Raw genomic sequence first — 25,956 nt, forward strand, 5'->3', positions numbered from 1 at the left:
GAGAAGTGCTGAGAATCGCAACTTTTACATTATCTGGAGATAAACACGGGCGTGTTCAAGACCGTGTTCATTAACACGGCCCGTGTTCTGATTGAAGAAAATCAAACTAAGATGAACACATTCACAGAAGCTAACACGGGCATTTATGCCCTGCCGTGTCCACAACACGTTCCCGTGTCAAAGACCGTGTCCGTAACACGGGCGTGTTCTGAGAAGTGGTAAGTCAGCACGTTTTTATTCGCTTAACACGGCCCGATATCCATACCGTGTTCATGAACACGGCCGATGTTGTCGAACACAGGCGTGTTCCGCACACTTGCCTATATATACCACTTCATTCAAAAAAAAAAATTTTGCTCTCCCCCATCTCTTACTCTCTCACATCTTATTTTTCATTTTGAAGGCTTTGGATATTGTGTTTGTCAAGTAAGTACCCTCCAACTTCATTTTTCATTATTTTATTTTGATATTAGTTCGAATTTATATTTTCTTTGTGCTTCATTTTTTTTTATTTTTTTTATTTTATTTTATTTTATTTATTTATTTTTTGTTTATTCCCTTATTTTATTATTTGGTGCATGCATTTACATTCGTGTTTGTGCTTAATTTTCTTCTATTTTCTTTAATATAGTTTATATACTTAACTTGCTCATATTTTCCGTTTTTCTTTTCTACCATTATTTATGATTGTGATTAATTCCTTATTTTTCTCTTTATCATTATTGTCGGTCGCTAAACAATAGGCTCTGTCATAGATAGTCGACTCTATTTGTATCTATATTATATTAGCATGTTGGTTTGCCTTGTGATGGATTCTGGCGAAGTAAACTCCATATGGATGAAGTGCAAATTTAATTGGTTAGCATTAGTTGGCAGTGTTGTGGATTAAATTTTCTTTGCAGGACATTGAGCAGTTTAATTTTATCGAGTTAAATCGTTTGGTTTGTTCATTTTATGCCGTTATGCCGCTGTAGAATTTGCCGATCCTTAGTACTAAAAGTTTCCTTTCGTGCACCATGTCCACCGGACGAGGATCGGGAGTTTACAAGAGGAGGCGGACCGATGGTTCCTCTTCCTCTCGATCGCCAGTGTCGCACTGACTAGTTCAGGCCAAATTAGACCACCACAGTAGCCATCGATTCCTACTTTTCCAAGGGCAGCCCACCTTTGAGCGTAGGATATCAATCGATGAGGCACAAAGATTTGGGAAAGGGGCGAGGATAGATCTGCCAAGATCGAGACCGCTCGACTTGCAAATCAAAATCACCGATATCTTGAGACACCCCATTTCAACATTTCTTTGACATTGTTGAACCAACATATAGGGAGTTGACTGTGGAGTTTGCCAAGACTTTCTTTCCGCAGCTGCCATGGACTTCCAACAACCGACGCGACCGCCTGCACTAGCAAGGCGACTTTCACGATGAGTGTATAGTAGTTTGGGGTACACTTAGGCTTGTGGACCGAGGAGGATGCACCGGAGAGGTTTATAGTCGTATACACACTGGTGTGTCATATTCGCAGATGTGGGCCGAGATTTCCGATGACACTGAGGGTTACAAAGGCCAGTCCCGCCTAAGGTGTCTAACTTGCCCGAGGGATCATGATTTGCATGCATTCACGGCCGGGACCATCAACGGCAGGGGGAGATAGTGGTGGTGTAGTTACCCGGACCTGCACTGTTTATACTTTACACCATGCACTAAACACCGTCGACATGGGGTACTTATTGGCTAGACAGACTGCCTTCTACAACAACTCAAAGAAGGTATTTTTCTATTTTGGGACTTACATTACTCGACCGGCTAGGAGCTTAGGAGTTTTGGAGGAAGCGATACCACATTTGACAGAGCTCGGGGGTGATGGAGACGTTGGGACTTCCCGGATGGTTAGTATGGGGATGGTGACTCAGAGGCGTGGTCCGCTAGGACTAGAGTATAGACTGAGGAATGCTCTCTTGGCAAGACTCGGAGAGGAGCGACCGCCCCACGAGCCCATGGTACATGTGGATGTCCCACCTTCTTCCCGATATTCCGTAGTCTTCCTCCGGACCATCTACTTCAGCCTCCTTCTAGGTCTTCAAACTGTTTTAGGAGTCTCCCAATTGAGTTTAGAGCTCGCAACTTAGAGTGCAGAGGTTGGCGAGGAGCAGCGGCAGATTTCATTCGACAAGAGGCTTTTCAACAGGACCTTTTACAACACAGTCGAGTTTCGAGCCGATGATGGCTCGGTTTGAGAGGCAGAGGGCTATGCTTCAAGCCCCGATCAAGCAGGGAGGTAGGTTAGAGGCCTCTATGGCCAATGACATGTTCGATGATATTTTGCTACGGACTTTGCACTGCCTGTCCACAGAGTCAGGTTCCAGAGCAGAGCCATTTTGACATCCCTCTAGCCGGATGATCTAGTTGGCCCTCCCTCCGACCGAGCACCTTTCAACACAAAGCACTGACGAGCCTCCTATTGACGCTCGCCTCCCGCCGATCCACCAGCCCCCCGCATGTGACACTACTTCCGATCCTCGGAGAGCGTACCCACTCCTCCACCACGCATACCAACACGATATACCTGGCCGATGCACCTCTTTTCACTCCCGGAGCCATAATCGTATGATTAGTTTCTTTTTCCTTTTTCATTTCATATATTTTGTACACTAAGGACAGTGTGTCCTTCAAGTGTGGGGTGGGTGATATTTATCCCATCTTAGTTATTTGTTTTTTCTTTGTGCAATTTTTGTAAAATTTTGAAGATTTTTCACTTTGTTTCGATGCTCTTACTGTTGACTTGATTTTGAAATCCTGTTTATGTCCATGTGATCGGGTAAAACCGATAGTGTTGAGTTTTGTGGAAGAGTGTAAGATAATTAGTTTGAGTTTTGCACTAAGTTGCTTTGGTCTATTTAATTCTGTTTTGATGATTTTTATTTGGAACCTACTCAAAAAGCACACTTGTGAGAAATTGAGCCTAAATTGTAAGCATACACGTTATATGCTTTTATTTATTTCTTGTTGAGAGTGCCAATTACTGTTTTTACTTTTAGAACTTGCTTGGTAATGCTTATGAGGGCCACAAGGAGAGTTAAACACTTTGGTATGATAGAGGCACTTAGGTTTTTCATTCTAGTCAAATACCCTTCATTCGTTTATTGATTCTGTAGATAACCCTTTCTTTCACCATTTTTTTTATCATATTCTATTACCACTTAGTTTTATTCTGCTTTGGGTTATGATTTTGCACATGATTTGTTTTTATTCGGAACTTTTGTCTTGGAAATAGCTTTAGAATCTTGTAGCAGCTTACTTCAATCCAAAAAAAAAAAAAAAGAAAGAAGAAAAAATTTGAAAAAAAAAAAGAGGGAAAGGTGATGAAAAGAAAGAAAGTAAGTGAGCTAAACATTTTGACTTGATTCCTATTTCCCACCTTGGACTACTATCCATTGTTTACCCATTGTGATCATTGTGACTTGTGTGCATGTCATGTATTTCATTGCAGAACACCATAGGTTCAACTCTGACCAAATTTACTTACCCTTACCTAATCCCCATTACAACCCTTATAAAGACCTCTTGATATGGTTATTGACTATCCATAAGTGGTAGGAGTAGGATTTAAGAGCAAGCATATAGTAAGTAACGCAGTAGTTGATGCATTGAGCGATTAAACACTACCCTTTAAACACTTTGAATGATTTAGAGTGAATTTGGTGAGGAGATGGTTCTGAATAATTTTCTTGAGACAATATTTTGTGAATTATTGGCATCTTGGTTGTGATACTTGAATTGATTGCTTCGTTTCTTTTTGTTTGACTTGTGCTTGTTAAGGATATGTGCAGGAACTCTCTAGCTTGTTTGTCAGTTTAAGTATTGTTCCTCAGTGGTTTATTTTCCTTATTTTACTTTTGATTGCTTGAGGACAAGCAATGAGCTAAGTGTGGGGTTATTTGATTTGCGTAAAATACACACATCTAAATGGGGTTTTTAAGATTGATTTTATGGACATTTGGATGTGAATTGGTCTCAACACTCACCTTATACATATGTTTGTATGCATTAGGTCCAAAAGAGGTCAAAGGATGAAAAAGGAAAGAATTGGAGCATAATTGGACGTCAAAGCTGCCGAAACGAGCTAAGTACGAGCATGAGAAAGATGAACATGGCCATGTTGATCTCAACACTAGCTGTGTTCTCAACACGGTCACAAACATGGGCCGTGTTACTAACACGGGTACAAACACGGCCATGTTGGACATCAAAGAAGAAGTAGATTTTAGGGAGCACGGCGACAGAGAGTAACACGGCCAGGAACACCATCCCGTGTTGAGAACACGGCCAATAACACGGCCGTGTTGGAGGCGACAGGGGGTATTAATTAAAAGAACGAAAAGAAGAGAAGAGGAGGAGGCTAGGGTTAGAACATTCCAAAAACCCTAATTTTTCTCTCCCTAAGGGTTTTATGAGCTGAGACCAAGGGAAAAGGAGACTTGGATCAAGGTTTCAATCGGATTTCCTTGAAGGATCGAAGATTAGGCGAGGTTCGTTGATTGATTTTCAAATCGAGCAAGAGGAACAAGAATCGATTCAATTGGAGCCAAAGGATTTGGGGCTGCTTTACTCATCCAAGGGTGTAATCAGGTTTTCTCTACCTTTGCTTATTGTTGTAATTGAATTCTTGTATATTTTGAGAATGAACATGATTAGCTAGATTGATTTAATCCATTGGGATTTCTTTACTATGTTGGCTTGATATTATATTGTTGGATTGTTCGAGTTGCTTTTGTATTCTTCTTGTTTTCGTGATTAATAAAATAATGCATTATTCATGAGACGTTGTGAATTGTGATGTTTAGATTGCTTTATGAGATTGAGAAATCCGTTTGGCAATTGGAATTTTGAATAGCAAGAACTGGTTAATAATCGCTTAGAGATAAGGATAATTAACTAGCCGGATTAAGAATTAACAAAGCTTAATAGAGGCGGATTAAAGCTTAATGCTAATTTAAGAATCAATCGTTAGGAAGAGATTCCAACTTTAGGTTATTAGGTTTAGGAATTCGGTTATCTCGAGAGAGAAACCGAATTCGGTTAAGAATTCGTCCACGGGTAGCATAATTAGACTCACCGATCCTTTATCTTTTGTTCGGTTGCCAACTAGTTTAAATTCCCTTTGGGTTTTTCTTCTTGTCTTGATTATTTCGTTTATCAATCACTCTTGCATCTCCCTTAGGACTTAGCTCGTAGTTAATAGTTAGTTTAGAATTTATTCATCATCCATTTTAGGTTAATATAACAAAGAACAAAGGAGTAACTCTGGGCTTTCGCTTTCCCGAGGAATACGACCTTGATACTCGCCATTAGTGCTAGACTGCATCGATAGGTACACTGCCTTAGATTATAGCTAACACGAGTAACACACATCATGCATCACAAACCTGCACGAATGCTCTAGCATCGCGAAAAATAGTCAGCCAATAGAATCCAGCCTCTAGAACCTTTCTAGCTGTGTGGTTAGCTACTTGAGGACCTCCCATTGGTCTGTTATGGCAACGCCTCAAAACTTGGAGGATCTTCTACCCGTACACGCATCCCAAATCACTTGGTGTGCACAAACTCGAAACAGAAAAGGGTCTTCTCAAATGTAGTACTTCAAATCAGCAAAGAATTTCTTCTTTTGCTGAAATGTCATACCATTTGGTAGGACCTTTGCAACCAAGTAATTTGCAAAATCAAAAAACCAAAGGACATCTAAAATACCTGAATGGAGCATAAGTACTCATCTCGAAAACTGTCATCAATAGCCCTCTCATAAAAGGCATCTAGGCTCGGGTTCTCCATTCTCGAAAGGTGATCTACGGCCAAGTTCTTTGCACCCTTCTTATCCTTGATCTCAATGTCGAATTCCTACAAAAGCAAAATCTAATGAATGAGTCTCGGCTTAGCGTTATGCTTTCCAATTAAGTACATCAATGCCGCGTGATCCCTGTAGACCACGGTCTTGGATAGCACCAAGTATGAGTCGAACTTGTCGAATGCGTATACCACATCAAGTAATTCCTTCTCAGTAGTGGTGTAGTTCTCTTGGGCATTTGTCAATGTCTTGCTAGCATAATAAATAGGTTGGAACTTATTGTCAATCCTTTGACCTAAAACAGCTCCAACTGCAAAATCACTAGCATCACACATTAGCTCAAAAGGTAGCCCCCATTTAGGTGAAACCATAATAGGGGCTATAGTTAGTTTCTCTTTAAATAACTCAAGGCCTACAAACAATCATCAAAAAATATAAATGGAACACCTTCTGCAAGCAATTGAGTCAAAGGTCTAGCAAGCTTAGAAAAGTCTTCAATGAATCTTCTATAAGAATCTACATGACCAAAAAATCTCCTAATAGCCTTAACCGAGCTAGGGGGAGGCAACTTAGCAATGGTCTCTACCTTAGCTCTATCTACCTCCATCCCTGCATGTGAAATCTTATACCCTAGCACAATACCCTCCCTCACCATAAAATGACACTTTTCCCAATTCAGCACAAGGTTAGCTTCTACATGGCGCGCAAGCATATGCTCTAAATTAAGCAAACAATAGGAGAAAGAATTACCAAATATCGAGAAATCATCCATGAACACCTCCATGGATTCTTCAATCATGTCAGGGAAGATCGTCATCATACACCTTTGAAAAGTAGCAAGTGCATTGCACAAACCGAATGGCATCCTCCTATAAGTGAACGTACTATAGGGGCAAGTGAAAGTGGTTTTCTCTTAGTCCTCAGGTGCAATGGGAATCTGAAAATAACCTGAAAAACTATCAAGAAAGCAATTAAAACATATGTCCTGATAAACATTCTAACAATCGGTTAATAAAAGGAAGGGAAAAATGGTCCTTCTGAGTTGCATCATTGAACCTCCTATAATCAATACAAACTCGGAAACCAATTACCGTCCTAGTCAGTATTAGCTCATCCTTTTCATTCTTGACCACCATCATACCTCCTTTCTTGGGCACAACCTGCACAAGACTAACCCAAGAGCTGTCAGAAATAGGGTAAACGAAACCTGCATCCAGAAGTTTCATTACCTCCTTTTTGACTACTTCCTTCATGTTTGGGTTCAACCATCGTTGTCGCTATACCACTGACCTGTAACTATCCTCCATCAGGATCTTATATGAATAATAGCTAGGGTTAATTCTAAGAATGTCTACAATCTAGTATGCAAAGGCCTCGGGGTACTTCCTAAGAGAGGCCAAAGTCATCTCCTTCTCCTCATGAGTCAAATCAGCTGCAATGATCACCGACAGCTTCTCCGCCTCATCCAGATAGGCATAAGTCAAGTGCTTAGGCAACTCCTTCAACTCTAGGGTTAGTGGCTCCTCAAGTGAAGGTCTCAATATCTGCACCCCTGACCTGTCAATATCAATAAAATGGTTAGCATACCTACTAGGCTCACTAGCCAGCAAACAAGCAAGTTATTCCAACACATCCTTGTTAGACAACTCCTCCTCATCCTCAGCCTATAATGCCACCTGCAAAGGATCATCAAGTAATATCTCATGCAATTTAGACCCCACAATATCATCCAAAACATCCACAGAATATACAGCATGATTATAGTCAAATGAATGTCTCAAAGAAGTGCTAAGGTCAAAGGTAATAATCTCATCACATACTCTAAGCTGTAACTTCCATCACACACATCTATAACAACACTAGATGTTGCAAGGAAAGGTCTACCTAGGATTAAAGGTACACTACTCTCATCCTCCATATCCATAACAATAAAATTAACAGGAAATATAAACTTGTCTACCTTAACAAGTACATCCTCAACCATTCTCTTAGGAAATTTCACAGTCCTATCCGCTAATTGTACGCTCATCCTAGTACGTTTTGGCTCACTCAAACCTAATTTTTCAAACAAACTGCTAGGCATTAAATTGATGCTAGCTCCTAAATCAGCTAAAGCATTACTAATATGCAAATCACCAATAATACAGGGAACAGTAAAACTCTCTAGATCACGCCTCTTTACTGGCAGCTTGTTCTGAAGAATGGCTGAGCACCTGGGCATTTGCAATATAGCCTCAACAAAAGGTATGTTAATCCTTAGCTGCCTAAATAAATCCAAAAACTTACCAAACTACTGATCAACCTTTTCCTACTTCAATCTGGCAGGATATGGGATTGGCGGCTGGTATTCTCTCACAGGACTCTTCTTCTTGTCCTCAGTTCCAGGCTCTGTCACCTTAGGCTCTAGCTCCACCTAGCTGGCTCATCTTGCACAATAATATCATCATCAGCCATAGGTAAAGAGCTAGCTAACTGCTTACCTGATCTCAAGGTGACAGTCTTAACATGCTCCCTCAGGTTTGACTTTGTGGTGCTAGGGAGCGTCCCTAGCTATCTCTCAGCCAGCATCTTAGAAATCTGGCCTAACTGCTTACCTGATCTCAAGGTGACAGTCTTAACATGCTCCCTCAGGTTTGACTCTGTGGTGCTGGGGAGCGTCCCTAGCTGTCTCTCAGCCAGCATCTTAGAAATCTGGCCTATTCGATTCTCCAAATTCTATATGGAGGCTTATTAATTTCTAAAGAGTCGTGTCCATTTGCTGAAACCTGTTCTCTGAAGTGGACACAAACTTCATCATCAACTCCTCTAAATTGGGCTTCTTCTCCTGGTTCTGAGGTAGTTGAGGGAGAACAGTCTGTTGTTGGGGTTGCTGCTGGTGCAACTGCTGAAATCCTAGTGGACCCTGGGTATTGTTATTTCGCCATCCGAAGTTGGGATGGTTTTTTCACCCTGGGTTGTATGTGTTACTATACGGGTTATTCTGTTGCCTGGGCGCATTTCCCATATAATCATCCTGTTCATGGACAACAGAAGAAGAAGATGAAGAAGAAGCAAACATACCTACCGCATTACAGTTTGCATTGTAGTGCGGGCCACCATAAAACTCACAGCCAAGCCCTGTTGCTTGGACTAGCATCTGGAGCTGGTCGATCTCCTTAGCTAAAAGCTCCACCTGAGCTACCAAGGCTGATGTAGAACCTACCTGGTTCACCACTCCTTGCCATCCTCGCCTACTCTTAGAAGATTGCAATTGATATGTGTTCATGGCCATCTCCTCAATTAAATTATGGGCCTGCTCTGGCGTCTTACTGTTGATGGCCCCACCTGCAGTTGCATCTACCATTTGCCTCGTGGCTAAGTTTAAGCCACTGTAAGTCTGCACCTGGATCCATAATGGCAAACCGTGGTGTGAGCAACATCTCAGCAAGTCCTTATACCTCTCCCACGCATCATACATATTCTCATCATCAAACTGCACAAAAAAAGAAATGTCATTATGCATCTTTGCAGTCTTAGTAAGAGGAAAGTACTTATAAAGAAAATTCGCAGCTGATGGGCTACTAATGCAACCTACACCTAAGGCAATGAACCTATCGATGCGGTCTAGCACTAGTGAGTATCAAGGTCGTATCCTTGGAGATCGGGTGAACCTAAAGTTACTTCTGTTCGCTATGTTATCTAGTCTAAAATAAGGTGTGAGAAGTCTAAATTAATTAACTAATGCTTATGAATGCAAATAATGGAACAACATCAACTGACAATCGAAAGACAACCGTAACAAAGAAGCAAATCCGAAGGGGACCTAAGTGATGGAATTCTAAGGTTGATTTTATAAACTACCAATCTTGCTACCCGTGCCTAAATCCTGAATCGAACTCGGCTCCTCTCTCGAGCTCACCAAATTCCTAAACCTGCGCTAACCTAATGGAATCTCTTCCTATCAGATTATTACAGATTAGCATTAAGCGTGATTTAGATCTATTAAGAGTTGTTAATTCTTAATCCGGCGAGTGAATTAACCTTATCTCTAAGTGTTAACTACCAGTTCTTACTATTTAATTTTCAGTTGTAATAAGCATTTCTCAATGTCAAGAAACAACTTAAAAGACAATTAATTCAACGTTTCAAATTAACTTAATCAAACCTTATTACTAAACAGCAAGAAGATTACAAGAATGGCAAATAAAAATCTAACAGTTAAGCACAATCCATCAACAAAGGTGAACCCCAATGGGTTCGACAGGCCTAGCTACTCATAATGAAAGAAACAAATACAAAAGAAAATAAATAACAGAAAAGGAAATGGAACATGTAACCCCTCTTTTCTCGAATAGGAATGGAAATGTCACAAGTGCCAATTCTAAAACCAGCCTCAAGTATGGATCTCGGATGTCTCGTTCAATCATCTAGAACCTTCAATCTTTGCTTGAATATCCCAAATCAATCCTCTGAAACGATGTTGGTCTTCAAAAATGTCTAGAAGGGAGGTGTAGAAGTGAGAGGTCACGCGCATAGAGAAGTCAAGAAATCAGAAGTGGAACCCTATCTCATTTTGCATGCGCTACTTATAAGCGGTATGCCCTAGATCAGGCCATACCAGTAACTAGCAAGGAGGCCGTAACGGCCGCAATTGCCCGTGCAAAGGCCTCGAATTGCAATAATCAAGGAATCGACTCCGACAAACATCTAATATGCGTAAACTATCCACATAGCTTGGTTTCTGCCCGAAAATCAATCAACTTCCAATCAAGGAGTCCGAAAACCTAAAAAACTCTGAAACATACCAAAGTGAGATCAAACAGGAATAAATATGACTCAAATACATGAATAAACAACTGATAAACAATCAATAAATATGCATAGAATCATCTACATCAAACTACCCCACACTTAAGCGTTTGCTTGTCCTCAAGCAATCAACAACTCACTCCTCGAACAGATACCAAATAACTCAATCAAATACTTTGCAGGAGGTTAGCTCAAAACAAGTCTCGAAACTTCGTGACGAATTTCCTTAAAATCCCTAAATCACTAAATCCTTGAGATAGAGAACAAAGTTAATAAAGCTGCTAAAATTAAAATGATGAACCATTCAAACTGAGAATTCGAGAACCATGCCTTACAAGATGTCACTCAAAACACACAAGTGTATATAGGTGAAAGAATATCGCCAAGCTCTCAATGCAAAAGTACAGAAAAAGGTGCTTACTATAAGCTTGCTTATAGATCTGATCTCCGCTATTGTGAAATAGTCAATAAACATGATCAAAAGGTCTTGAGGGAGGTTGTAATGGGGTTAAGGTAGGGTATGGAGAATTATGGAAAGTGAGCTATAAGTTGCTGGAAAATTATGCAGGTAATGCAAGAATATAGCCAAGGATCAAATGTTGTACCAAAATTGAACACTAAGTGCTCTAATAATAAGATGATGCTCGAAATTTATTTATTTATTTCTTTATTTATTTATTTATTTATTTTAATCCTACAACAACAGATAACGCGGGATGAAGTAATACAATGCTCAATCAAAGTAGTAAAATGATATGTACCATTTGGATTGAAAGGAGCATCTACGAAAAATTTAGTAACTTAGTGAGTATATGCAAATTGATCCAAAATGAAATGCAGCATAAACATACATAATTTCCAGCAATAATGGTAGAAAGAATGGTAGAATGAATAAAACTGATAAAATGAGTATTAGAGGTAAATTACAATGAAAGAAAAAGGCTAAAGCTCAAAATGGGTTCACTAAGGGAAAAACAGGGTTCGGCTTTTGGCCAAATTGTGTAATTCCTAAGTGCCCAAATCATCTCATGACTATCAAAAATTCATGTAATCTCAAAAGTCATCACAAAGCAAGTTCTAGAAGCAAAAATTCTGCACAATGCTCACTAATCAAAAATAGAAGGAGCATAAAAGCCTCACCATTTGAGTGGGATAAAATTGTATAAATTCTCACACCAAAGTTTAAACAATCAAACAATCTAATAAGCATCAATATTAACAGTGTTCTATATCCGAGACAAAGTAAAATGAAAGAATTAAGGAAAAACACCAGTTTTACCTGGCTTGATTGAAATTAAGAGATTCGTTCATTGCCTTCTTTCAACAAGATTCGATAAAAAGCTATACGGGTATCCATTCAAAAGAGAAAAATATATTCAACTACTTGATTAAAACAAAACTCAAGATAAGGACAATAATAATGAACGGACTCAATCAATAAAGGAAATGAAAACAAGATAAAAATAGCAGAAACAAAATTGGTACTTGCACAAAACTAAGGTACCTGCCCCACACTTAAGAAAAACAATGTCCTCAGTGTGAACAAGGTAGGCACTCCAAAATAAAAGGAATAAAATACACATAATGAAGCTAATTACGGGAGTCCACAAAAGAAACTGGAAAACTAAAAGAAAAACAAGACAACAGAAAGAGATAAAAACTAGAAAGTCTACTGGATACTGCCCTTTATGTGTGCTTTAACACTCCAAAATATGTTAGTCCTCAAAATTACATATGAGCATCGAGTAAGCTAACTCCTGCAAAACTCAAGAATAAACACATCCCAAGCAACATCTAGTAAAAGGTTCAATAAAATAAAATCTCCTCAAAATAAAACAAACTAAAAAAAAATTGAAGTATCTAACTAAAAAAATAACTACATAAATAAAAAGATGTCCAAAAATTCAAAAACCATAAATAGATTCGGGAATGCCTCCCGAAGGTGCTTCTTTTTGTTCGAGTCATCTAGCTGGACTCTGCAGCAGCATTCTTGCATCGCGAGCAAATTGAGAAGGTGGCTCAAAGTAAGTTGGGGCTCGAGGCATATAAGCGCAATGAGAAGGTCCGATATGTGCGGTAGATGACCAAGGAGGTGCTCTCTGCACCGATTTGGGATGTCCATGCATCCACTCAGAATTCCGGCTAAGTGACATGTCAAGAAAAAACTTGCAACTACCCTTCTCGGGTCTATCATAGCACAAAGTCTCAAATTGATACAAGTTGTTTTCTTCAGATTAATAACACATATTAATAGGGAAAGAAACATGTATAGCATCATCCATTTGTACATCCTGTGGTTGTCTATTACATGCAAGACCAATTCCATCAATACTACAAATGGCATGAACATGGTCGGTGGAAGAACTGTCAAATAGGGGTAAACTAAAGTAACACAGTCATCCCCTACATTAAGTTCTAACTTCCCCTTAAATACGTCTATTTTAGCTCTAGCTGTGGCAAGGAAAGGTCTCCCCAAAATCAATGGTACACCATGCTCATTATCCATATCCATAACCACAAAGTCCACAGGAAATATGAACTTATCTACCTTGACTAGCACATTCTCCACAATTCCCCTAGGAAGCTTAACAGAACGGTCAGCTAATTGAATGCACATCCTAGTGGATTTTGCCTCCCCTAAACCTAGCTTATTGAACAAATTAATAGGCATGACATTTATGCTAGCCCCCAAATCAGCTAATGCATCATCAACACACAAATTACCTAAAGTGCAAGGAATAGTGAAACTCCCTGGATCGTGACATTTCTCTGGCAACTTGCTCTGAAACACGCTGAGCACTCCTCGTTAAGCTGAACATAAGCTACCTCCTCCAACTTCTTTTTTTTGCTAAGTATGTCCTTTAAGAACTTGGCATACTTTGGCATCTGCTCCAACGCATCAATAAAAGGCAAGTTAATATGCAGTTGTCTAAAAATATCTAAAAACTTACTAAACTGCTCTTTCGCCTCTGCTTGTTTAACTCTAGCAGGATAAGGAATCTTAGGTTGATATTCCTTGACTGGAATTGATTTCACCTTTTGTCCCTCAGGCTCTCTAACCTAACTGCTCGCCACAACCTGCACATCAATAGTGGAGTCGTCAAAAATAGGCTTAGAAGGAGCTAAACTAACTTACCTGAACACAAAGTGATGGCGTTCACGTTGTCCCTCGGGTTAGACTCAGTGGTTATAGGGAGCGCTCCTTGCTGCCTCTTAGTCAACATCTTAGAGATTTGGCCAATCTAGGTCTTCAAGTTCTGAATCGAGGCCTGCTGGTTCCTAAGTGCACTATTAGTTTGTTGGAACCTCATCTCTGTAGATGTTACAAACTTCATCATAAGCTCCTCTAAATTTGACTTCTTTTCTAGTGCAGGAGGAGCTTCAGGCAGCCTGTGGTCGCTGCCACAATACCGATGAAGTCTCTAAAAACCAGGTGGACCCTGAGCATTATTATTCATCCAATTGAAGTTGGGATGATTGCGCCACCCAGGGTTGTATGTGTTGTTGTAAGGATCATTCTGCTGCCTTGGGGCATTCCCCATAAGTCAACCTGCTCAACATCAACAGACACAGCAGAAACAGATGGAAAAGTAGAGGAAGATGAAGCAAACATACCTCCTACAGTACAGTTCGCACTATAGTGCAGGCCACCATAAAACTCGCGTACCAACGCCATACATGAACTCAAGCATCCTGAGTTGGTTAATCTTCTTGGTCGGAAGCTCCACCCGAGCTCGCCAAGGTCACTGAAATCTATTTGGTTAACCACTCCTTGTCTTCCCCGGTCACTCCTAAAGGATTGCCATTGATAATTGTTCATGGCCAATTCCTCTATCAAATTCTAAGCCCGCTCTGCCCATCGCTTAGCGCCCCACCGGCCGCAAAGATCCACCATCTGCCTCGTCGTAAGGTTTGAACCTGCATCCACACTGGCAATCCATGATGTGGGCAGCATCTCAAAATGTCCTTAAACCTCTCCCATGCATCATACATGCTTTCATCATCAAACTGCACCAAAGAAGATATGTCATTTCTAAGTTTAGCAGTTTTAGTGGGAGGAAAATACTTATATAAAATTTTTCGGCCAACACCTTCCAGGTAGTAATTGTTTGCTGTGGAAGAGATTGCAACCATCTCTTGGCTCTATCCCTCAAGGAAAATGGAAACAATCGAGCCGAATGGCGTATTCGGTTGTTCTATTTATCTTGAATGTGTCACAAATCTCCAACAAGTTGGAGATATGAGCATTGGGATCCTCGCTGGGCAATCCTCCAAACTGCACGCTCTACTGGATCATCTGGATGACATTGGCTTTTATTTCAAATTTGTTGACCGCTACAGCAGGTCTGACTATACTAGTTTTTGTCACATCCAAAGATGGTCGAGCAAACTCGTACATCGTCCTCTGATTATCATCGGCTTGGGGGTTGAGGTTCTCCATCGCGTCAGCTCCTTGAACCTGAACTGGAACTCCGTCCTCCTCCTCAACTGCCTGCAAACGTCGTCTCAATAATCTAACAGAACACTCCAAGTTAGATAAGGGTGCTATGGGATCAGGATTAGAGCTCCTTGTCATAAACTACCTGAAACCGACAACCAAACAACCACCAATCAACAAAAACAACAACAAAAATTAAAAAAATAAAGAATAAATAAATAAACAGATAATGACTAAATTAACACAAAAATAATTCACTCTAGTTCACCGTTAATTCCCTGGCAACGGCACCAAAAACTTGATGGGCTACTGATGCAACCTACACCTAAGGCGGTGAATCTATCGATACGGTCTAGCACTAGTGAGTACCAAGGTCGTATCCCTAGAGATCGGGTGAACCTAAAGTTACTACTGTTTGCTATGTTATCTAGTCTAAAATAAGGTGTGAGAAGTCTAAATTAATTAACTAATGCTTATGAATGCAAATAAAGGAACAACAGCAACTGACAATCGAAAGACAACCGTAACAAAGAAGCAAACCCGAAGGGGACCTAGGTGATAGAATTCTAAGGTTGATTTTATAAACTACCAATCTTGCTACCCGTGCCTAAATCCTGAATCGAACTCGGCTCCTCTCTCGAGCTCACCAAATTCCTAAACCTACGCTAACCTAATGGAATCTCTTCCTATCAGATTATTACAGATTAGCATTAAGCGTGATTTAGATCTATTAAGAGTTGTTAATTCTTAATCCGGCGAGTGAATTAACCTTATCTCTAAGTGTTAACTACTAGTTCTTACTATTTAATTTCCAGTTGTAACAAGCATTTCTCAATGTCAAGAAACAACCCAAAAGACAATTAATTCAACGTCTCAAATTAATTAAATCAAACGTTATTACTAAACAGGAAGAAGATTACAAGAATGGCAAATAAAAATCTAACAGTTAAGCACAATCCATCAACAAAGGTGAACCCCAATGGGTTCAGCAGCCCTAGCTACTCATAATGAAAGAAACAAATATAAAAGAAAATAAATAACCAAAAAGGAAATGGAACATGTAACCCCTCTTCTCTTGGATCGGAGTGGAAATGTCGCAAGTGCCAATTCTGAAACCAGCCTCAAGTATGGATCTCGGATGTCGCGGTCAATCGTCTAGAATCTTCAATCTTTGCTTGAATATTCAAAATCAATCCTTTGAAATGATGTTGGTCTCCTAAAATGTCTAGAACAAAGGTGTAGAAGTGAGGGGTCGCGCGCGTAGAGAAGTCCAGAAATCATAAGCGGAACTCTGTCTCGTTTTATGTGCGCCTACTTATAGACAAAAGTGCCCTAGCCCGTGCAACGGGCAAGGGAGGCCGTGCAATTGCCCGTACAAAGGCCTCGAATTGTGTGATAATCAAGGAATCGACTCTGACAAACATCTAATATGCCTAAATCATCTACATAGCTTGGTTTCTGCCCAAAAATCAATCAACTTCCAATCAAGGAGTCCAAAGAAATTCTGGCGGTTAAGTATGCAATTCAAAAATGTGAGTTCTTCCTTGCTTCAAGACATTTCATTGTCAGAATGGACAACTCCAATTTTCCTCGTATCCTGGAGTTCAAAGGTCGCCAAATTCTCGATAAATGACTTTCTCCACTTTGAAAGAATGGTTCTCTCTATATGATTTTGAAGTTCAACACATCCAGGGCAACAAGAACCTCATTCCCGATTTCTTATCTCGCCTCTCCAAGCCCTTCACAAATCCCCCTAGTCCTTCTTTCTTTATCTTTATGGCTCAGTTTAGCCATCGAACCACACACCCGGATCAACCAGCCCAACTGTCTATTCCCCGAATTCGAACTTTGGGTTTACAGACGCATCTTAGCCTTTTATAAAGATGTGGTTCCTCATCCCAAGACTTCTCCGCTTCATTTCCATGGAAACTTTTTCCTACCATAACAGTAGACATTTCCCTCAACATCCGAGCAATTCCGGTACCTTTGGTATCTTACATGTCTATATCATCTTCCCATAGAGCTTCCACTACTACAAACCTTATGGTTTTGCATAGGGAAGAAAATAAGTCACATCCCGCCCGCGCTTTTTCCCGTTATTTGAAAATCATTATGCATGGCAACATCGTCTCGGAAGGTTAGTTCATCAAGCGGGCCTCCTCAATATGATGATCATGCAAAGGCTTTAACCTACCACACCATCCTCTTTCTTCACCAACAACACAATAAAGAAGACACTGTCTCAACAACCATCACTCCCTGGAAAACCTTCCATGGCCGCTTTGAAGAAATGCCTTTCACTATGAAACATGCTCTACTTCATAAGGGGAATGAACTCAAACACTCAACTAATGAAGCATTTCCGAATCAAGATGCATAGGAGACCCTCGGATCAAAGACGACCGATTTCTCCTACTTCTTCAACACCTTCAACTTCATTCAGTCATCCAAATGAAGCCACATCATCAATGGAGTTAAACCCAGCTTTCCTAGAACCATGGTCGCAACCAGAAGAACCTCCTCCATCAGATTCTCAATTATTGTCTCAAGAGATATCTCAAAAATCTCCTCGATGCCATTCATCTGACACACCTGGCCCATCACGACGCATTCGTCATAATTATGGCATAAGTGAGTCAGACGACTCTGATGAAGACTACTCAGAACATGGACCCACCAATAAGCGTATTTGGTGAAGAGCAGATAAGCACTCACAAAAAGCAAAGATGCTCCACTAAGAAGATGCTCTATATTATTGTACTTAAAGTAGATATTTTGGTTTTTTATGTCACATGTTTTTTGGCTTCTTATGTCACATGTTTTCGTCTTTATGAAAAGGAATATATTCCTTTTTACGCATGCATTAAGCATAGTACTCTTGCCAGGTGGCAAGAAATTGTGGTTTGTAAGTTTATCTTGACATCTCCCTTCCTCCTATATAAAGGAAGGATCGTCTCTCTTGTAATTCAAGTTGTGTAAGAAATAAACACTTATATTTCTCTTATCTTTCATGGCTTTCTAATTTCTCTCTGTTCTTCTTCTCTATCCTATGGCAATGAATTAGCTGTTGCTACGATCTGTTTCTGTTATACTCCAAAAGGGCTAACTCAACCACTCGGCTATTCGAGTTTCAAAGAAGGTGGAAGACCCCCATGGCGAGGTGCCTCTTTGGTCTTAGCTTAAAGAAACTCTCTTGCCTTGAGTAAGGATATTCTCCTTGAGTTTACAAAGCATGAGGATTATAGCATGAACAAATTTCGGCCATCCCGGTATCGGAGCCTAAAGGGTTTAGAGAAGAAGAAACTCATCTACAAACATGGAAACAACTTCAAATCCTATTGTCCAAACCTCTTCTCTCTCATTACCTACTTCATGTAAACAGACATTACGGATAAGATCGATAATTTAGTAGAAATATCCCATATTCCAAACCGCTCAAATTCAAAATTCTCTTGTCCCAATTCTCAACCCTTATGCCGTCTTCCGACGCAACTAGCCTTTCTGACAATCGAGACATATTATTTCCGCACTATCCGTCAACATAAAAGAATATGTATACCATCTTCTCTTCCCAAAGGTGTTCTTTCTTCCGAACCACCGAATAAAGACGTGACTTTAGAAATTCCATCTCACTTCATTCAACAATGGAAGCAACAAAATATACCCATCTCCATTTTGGTGCCATCGGACTTGTACTTTCCTATCATGGAAGACAAGGACTTCCAACACCGCCAGACTTTCTTTGTTAGATACTCGTTATCTAAACTATGAACATGTCGCGTGATTGGCTCTATTGTCACTACTCTTAATGCAGGAAGCGTAGTACTTACGTTTTTCCTAATTTTAATATGTCTCTAGAAGATCCTCATCTCACCAAGCCCCGAAAGTACAGTACAAATCACAAAGCGCAGATCAAGTTGTCGACACAATCCTACCATTTCATCACCGGCCTAGTCTACAGTTACAAGACCATGCCATTAACCTATGACTCGGCCTCTAATCTTGATGCGCTTTCATCTTTCACGATAGTGGTCTCACTCCTACAATAGTTCAATCTCGCACAACCGCCCCGTGAAGAGTTGGAAAAGTTAATCCCTTCCTGTGGATTACAAACTATGAAAAGTCGCACTAAAGTTCTCGACTGCATAAAAACAGGATCCTATTTTTATCAAGCAACTTGACAAGACCGTTAAAGTCTCCTATTTGTCCTCCACAAATGACATCCTCTTCAACTCCTCATTCTATTTCCATGATCCAACCGGTGAGGAGGACTTACGAGAAAAAGATTCCCATTCATAGTTTCGGATCGGGATGGGTGGGAAGTCTATGTCTCTAAGATCAATGGACACTTTATCCGGGATTGTGATCCTTCAAAGTGTGATCCCGGATGTGCTTGTCAAGAAGATCTTGATGATCTTGAAACCGGACCCAAAAGAAACAAAACTTGGAGAAGGAAACATGCTTGTATCGACCACACAAGATGATAAGGATGATGATCACCGATCCCTTCCATGCTCCTTCTCAACCCAAGAAAGCTAGTCCTTGGATCGGACTCCTCAGGAAAAGAACAAACCCATGACTGAAGATGACTATTTACAAAGATGCTTCCGGATCTTGAAGGAAGAAGGACTCTTGACTGTCCTCCTCCACTACCGCTTGTTCTTGCTCCTTTGAACCAAAGAAAGTTCCAGAGGTAGCCGCGGTTCCTTGCTTCATGATGAATTCAAGATTTTCCACCTTTGGAAAGAAAGGAAAATGAGCAATCAAAGATACCTGCACGTCCTTTTATTGCAAAAGATACAGACAACCTGCAGTACTTTAGCTCCTCTCTCACCGCAGAAGAAGTCTTAAATTGGCAAACCAATAATGCTGCTCGAACCAAGATCCGAAAAGATTGATAATAGACTTTCACAAGTCTATGAAAAACAAGTTCTATTGAAGCTCATGTTACTTCTTTCGGATAAGAAGCCTTGCAACTACATACAAAGCTTTCATCCAGTCGCCTAAACTTGAGCAAGAAATGCAACAGATACTAGCATCTCAAATTTCACATCACCTCTATTCTTACAAAAGGATAGAGAAATCTTAAGGCCGAAAGAGCAAACAGAGAAATAGAGAGAGATCTTTATCCTACAAAACATCCCTGTCTCCTCTCCACTCAATTTTCCTATTTCTACACCTCATCCTTTTATGTCTTCGGTTATACCCTTCAAACAATATGCCACAGTTTCGGTCCGGTGCCCAGAGCATCCAAGCCAGCAAAAGGGTATCTTCTAAAACTTCATCTTCTTTCTCCCAACCTACAAAAGACAAAGGACCTTCAAAGCCTACAAAAGACAAAGGACCTTCAAAGCCACAGTTTGCCATTCAGTATACAACTCCTTCTTCAATCGCCTCATCGAGTCGATGTTTCGGATTCGGATCATCACAGTTCGAACTTCAACGATCTAGTTCTTACTCTTCCGACCAAGAAACTAGATCCTCTCAGATCCACAAATTTGAATCCCAGTTGTAGGTTCTCATGTGTTAATGAACACACAACAAGAACCGGACATTACGGGAAGAGCCGGACTTTGCGGAAGAAACGGAAGATCGAGAATCTCTCGCTCAGAACTTCTCTCCCTCCAAAACCAGCCTCCGGTCCTTGGTTTTCTCTAGACAGTGCCACCATCTCAATGGAGGAATAAAATCTTAGAATTCAATGCTTGGCTTGATCTCCGGGATGATAAATCCTCACCCAATCTCCAAGCAAATTCTAACCGAATTCACATCAAGATTCATCGGCACCTTAAGAGAATGGTTTTCCCATTTATCCGAGTATCAAAGGATACAATTTGTTCAACTTGGTTCACATTGCTCAAGCTCCGGCACATATTCACCAACAATTTTTGGGTGATTACAATTTAATCTTCGGACAACGGAAACAAGAATATTTTGATCGTAAATGTTGTTCTATGAAGAGAAAAGATCTAGAAACCCACTATGTTCATATGTCCAAACTCTATTATGAACTCACGGGCCCAACAGTGATGATCTCAAATATACTTTTGTCGAGCTCTCTGGGAAGAAATGCGACTGAAATTCAACGCATGATGACAGAGACTCATAGAGATATCACTCATATTTCTCTCGGGAAATCGGCAATTCACTCTAGCCACTCTAGACAAGATGTGTGAACAGTGAGAAAATATTCAAAAAATTGCAAAGGAGAAGCGTTGCTAAAGAACTTATGCAACAGGGACTATCTTCAGATCAAATGCAAAGAGAAACACTGTGACTGCAGATCAAAAAAGAAAAGACATTTTTCTTCTTATTCCAAGGAATCCTCTCATTACAAGTAGAAAAAGGGAAGAAAGATACGCTTGTTTGTTAATCAAACAGGAATAAATATGACTCAAATACACGAATAAATGACTGATAAACAGTCAATAAATATGCATAGAATCATCTACGCCAATAGCCAAAGAACTCCAAGTGGTGATAGTGTTAGCTAGTAGGGACTGTAGCCATCTCTTTGCTCTATTCCTCAAGGAAAATGGGAACAGCCTAAGCCTAATAGCATCATTAGTTGTCCCATTTATCTTGAAGGTATCACAAATCTCCAAGAAATTCATGATGTAGGCATTAGGATCTTCACTAGGCAAGCCCCCAAACTGTATACTCTGCTGCACCATCTGAATGACATTTGGCTTAATTTTAAAGTTATTTGCTACAACGATTGGCCTCACTATACTAGTGTGCGTCCCCTCCATGGAAGGTCTAGCAAAGTCGTACATTGTCTTCTTTGCTTCAGTGACATTGTTGTTGCCGTCTCTCATGGCTACTGGTGTATGGATAAGAATCTCATTTTGCTCCTCCTCCTCCACGTCTAATCGCTTCCTCAACTGCCTGAGGGATCGCTCTGGTTCAGGCAGAAGGTCTACTGGTGTAGGATTAGAACTCCTGGTCATAAACTACCTGAATTTAACAAGGCAGCAATAACCCAAACAAATAATTAGAAGAATATTTAAATAAAAAGCAATAACAAAAATAGAAAAGAAAAATGACTTAAGTAGCAAATAGCAAATTTCACTCTAGTTTTCAAATAAGTCCCCGGCAACAACACCAAAAACTTGATGCGCTGCATATGCAACTATAACTAAGGCAGTGAACCTATTAATGCAGCCTAGCATAACGGCAAGTATTAAAATTCGTATCCTTCGGGAAAGTGAAATCCTAGAGTTACTACTTCATTCTTTATTATCTAACCTAAACTTAATGACAGATGGTTAATAGATTTACTAATGACTAAAATCTAAGTTCTAAATGGAATGCGAAAATGAACGAGTAAATAGAACAATTAAGACACGTAAGCAAACCCAAAGGGGACCTAGACTAGTTTGTAATCAAACAAAAGATAACAAATTGTTGAGTCCGATTATGCTACCCGTGGATAGATTGTTAATTGAATTCAGTTTCCGTCTTGAGACAACCGAATTCCTAAGCCTAAGAACCTAAAGTTGGAATCTCTTTATAACGACTTATTATTACGTTAGCCTTAACCTTTAATCTACCTCTATTAAGCTTAGTTTATTCTTAATTCGGCAAATTAATTAACCTTATATCTAAGTGAAAATTAACCTGATCTTGCAATTAAATTTCCAAACTCAATTAGAATTTCTCAATTGCAAAAAGAATTCTATGAACAGTAATCAACACATTCAATGTAAAGAAAACTAGATTTAATTATTAATTGCAAAAAGAATACAAGAAAGGAAACTCAACCAATCTCAACAATTCAGCATAAAGCCAACATAGCAAGAAAGCCCAATGGGTTCAACCAATCTAGCTACACATGTTCATGTCTAAAGCAAATAGGAATTCAATTACATTGAAAGAACAAAGAAATTGAAACATATACACCCTTTTCCTAGAATTAGATGAATAACTTAAAGCCTGGATCTACACTGCAGTTGAAATCCAAAGTTGCTCCTTGATCTGCTCCAAAACTCCTCCTCAATCTTAAATCCAAAATCCAGATCATGAATCTGATGTTCCAAGGTTGGAAGGATGAACTGAATTGACCATGGTCGTGTTCTTGTCTATGTTGGCCAACACAGGCCATGTTCTAGCCCGTGTTAACCATCACGGGTCGTGCTCTAGGGCGTGGTACCCTTAGAAAATGTGCTGCTTCAAAGTGCTTAAGTTACACGGCCTGGAATTTCTGCACGGGCTCTAACACATGTCCTGTTGACTTTCTAAAAGTCAACCCAAAGTCAAACGTCTCTAATTACATCAGTTTTCGCTCGAAATTGATCTAGAATTGCTCAAACACTAATGATGGACCTATAAAATCTCCTGGAATACAAAAGGATACAAAACACGGGTGATCTTGAAATAAAAACATAGTAATATGCAAGCAAACATGTGTAAAACTATGCACATCAACCTCACATGTTGTAGTGCTTGATATGTAAAAATATTTACATTTCATTTATAGGGAATAGCTCGTTAAACAATAAAATTAAAGATAAATATCCACAAATAAGGAAGTTGGCTTCCGATCCATCTCTGAATTTGTGTTGTAAGCTTCCTTGTGGAATCAAGAAACATCACTTATTAGTAAAAGTTTCCCGGTTACTCGAGTGGCGACTCCCATCTCTGCGCTAGTCTCTGTAACTAGTTATCGTGTTCCCGATTAGGTTGAAAAGCCTTGCAATGCCGTAGTCGCTAAAGACACTTAGGTGCGCACCAGAAATCGCCGCCCACAATGAGTTGGTGGTTGAATTACCTAAGGTGAAGTTCACAAAGAACAAGACTTATGGACCTTGCCAAATGGGAAAGCAACACAAAGCCTTCTTCAAATAGCCAAAATGGTAGTAAGTACTTCTAGACCCCTTCCACTAGTTCATATGGATTTATTTGGCCTTACTAGAGTTGCTAGTCTAGGAGGAATATATTATGCATATGTCCTTATTGATGACTACTTTGGATTTACTTGGGTTAGTTTCTTAGCTCATAAGAATTATGCTTTTAAAGCATTTAAAAGTTTTGCAAAGAAAGTTCAAAATGAAAAAGTTTTTTACATTTCAAAAATTAGAAGTGATCATGGAAAGGAATTTGAAAATGTTTTATTTGAATCCCATTGTGATGAAAATGGTATTTTATATAATTTTTTATCTCTTAGAACACCACAATGAAATGGTGTTGTAGAGAGAAAAAATAAAACACTTATAGAGATGGCTAGAACAATGCTCAATAAGGTTAATTTACCTACTTACTTTTGGGTAGAAGCCGTTCAGACATCTTATTATTTAAAAAATAGAGTTTTCAAAAGACCAATTTTGAATAAAACTACTTATAAGCTATGGAATGGAAGAAAGCCCAAGATTTAAATACCAAAGACAATCTTGGTAAATTCTCATCCAAAATGGATGAAGGTATATTTCTAGGTTATTCCTCCCTTAACAAAGTTAATAGGGTGTTTAACAAAAGGACTATGGTAGTTGATGAATCTAGGAATGTTGTTTTTGATAAGTCTAGTACACTTGATCTTGTGAAAGGTTCATTTGAGAATTTTGTAAGTGATTTTGAGAAGCTTGAAATCAATGATGAAATCATATGTGAACTCAAAAGGTTTAAGTACCAGGTCTCAAAAGGTTTGAGCCAAGGACCATTAGTGAGGCTCTTAATGATGAATGTTGGGTGATTGCTATGCAAGAGGAGCTCAATCAATTTGAGAAAAATCAAGTGTGGAAACTGTTTTTAGACCCAAAGATCATCCTATCATAGGTTGTAAATAGGTGTATAGAAACAAGTTGGATGAGTAAGGTTCCATTATTAGGAACAAGGCCTAATTGGTTGCCAAAGCTATAAGCAAGAGGAAGGCATTGACTATGATGAAACATTTGCACCCGTAGCAAGATTAGAAGCTATTAGAATATTGCTAGGCTATGCTTGTCATATAAACTTTAAACTTTTACAAATATATGTCAAAAGTGCATTTCTAAATGTTTTTATTAAGGAAGAATTTTATATTGAACAACCTCTCGGTTTTGAGCATCATGAATTTCCACATCATGTTTTTAAATTAACGAAAGCCTTGTATGCTTTGAAACAAGCTCCTAGAGCTTGGTGTAAAAGGCTTAGCACTTCTTTGCTTCCACAATGGTTTTACAAAAGGGATGGTTCACACTATGTTATTTATGAGAACTCATTATCATGATACCTTGATTGTTCAAATATACATTGATGATATTGTATTTAGTGCTATTAACGAATCTTTGTATGAGGAATTTTCTAAGTGCATGACTAGAGAATTTGAGATGAACATGATGACAAAACTCAAGTTCCTAGGATTGCAAATTAAGCAATGCAAGGATGGCATCTGCATCAATCAATCTAAACACTTAAGAGAGCTTCTCAAAAAGTTTGGAATAGAGGGTTGCAAGATTACCAAGACACCAATGGACACATCAACCAAATTAGACAAAGATGAAAAAGGTAAGCCAATTGATGAGAATAAGTATAGTGATATGATTGGATCTCTATTCTATCTTATGGCTTCTAGACCCGATATTATGTATAGTATTTATTTATGTGCACGTTTTCGATCTATTCTTAGAGAGTTACATTTTGCATGCGGTTAAAAGAATCCTTAGGCTTCTTTCATGCCGACTATGCAGGTAGTCCCTTAGATAGAAAGAGCACTTCCTAAACTTGTCATTTCCTAGGAGAATGTTTAGTTTCTTATTTAGTAAGAAGTAAGTCTCGATTGCCTTATTCACCGTCGAAGCGGAATATATGGCGATGGGTTGTTGTTGTACCCAAATTCTTTAGATAAAGCAATAACTCAAGGATTATGGTCAAGTGCTTAATCACATCCCTATTATGTGTGATAACATTAGTGC

The 25,956-nt window shown here is 39.4% G+C and overlaps 2 non-coding genes across 2 annotated transcripts; both read left to right on the forward strand.

The window, feature by feature from the left end:
- The first annotated feature begins 9,239 nt into the window (after window positions 1-9,239).
- On the forward strand, window positions 9,240-9,345 carry LOC112536531. The gene has a single exon (XR_003080520.1). It is a non-coding gene; the product is annotated as a small nucleolar RNA R71 (small nucleolar RNA).
- Window positions 9,346-14,563: 5,218 nt separating this feature from the next.
- On the forward strand, window positions 14,564-14,670 carry LOC112537094. Its single transcript, XR_003081010.1, has one exon. It is a non-coding gene; the product is annotated as a small nucleolar RNA R71 (small nucleolar RNA).
- The last annotated feature ends 11,286 nt before the right edge of the window (window positions 14,671-25,956 follow it).

Source organism: Ricinus communis, chromosome 4, assembly GCF_019578655.1.
Source record: "Ricinus communis isolate WT05 ecotype wild-type chromosome 4, ASM1957865v1, whole genome shotgun sequence".
Lineage (NCBI taxonomy): Eukaryota > Viridiplantae > Streptophyta > Magnoliopsida > Malpighiales > Euphorbiaceae > Ricinus > Ricinus communis.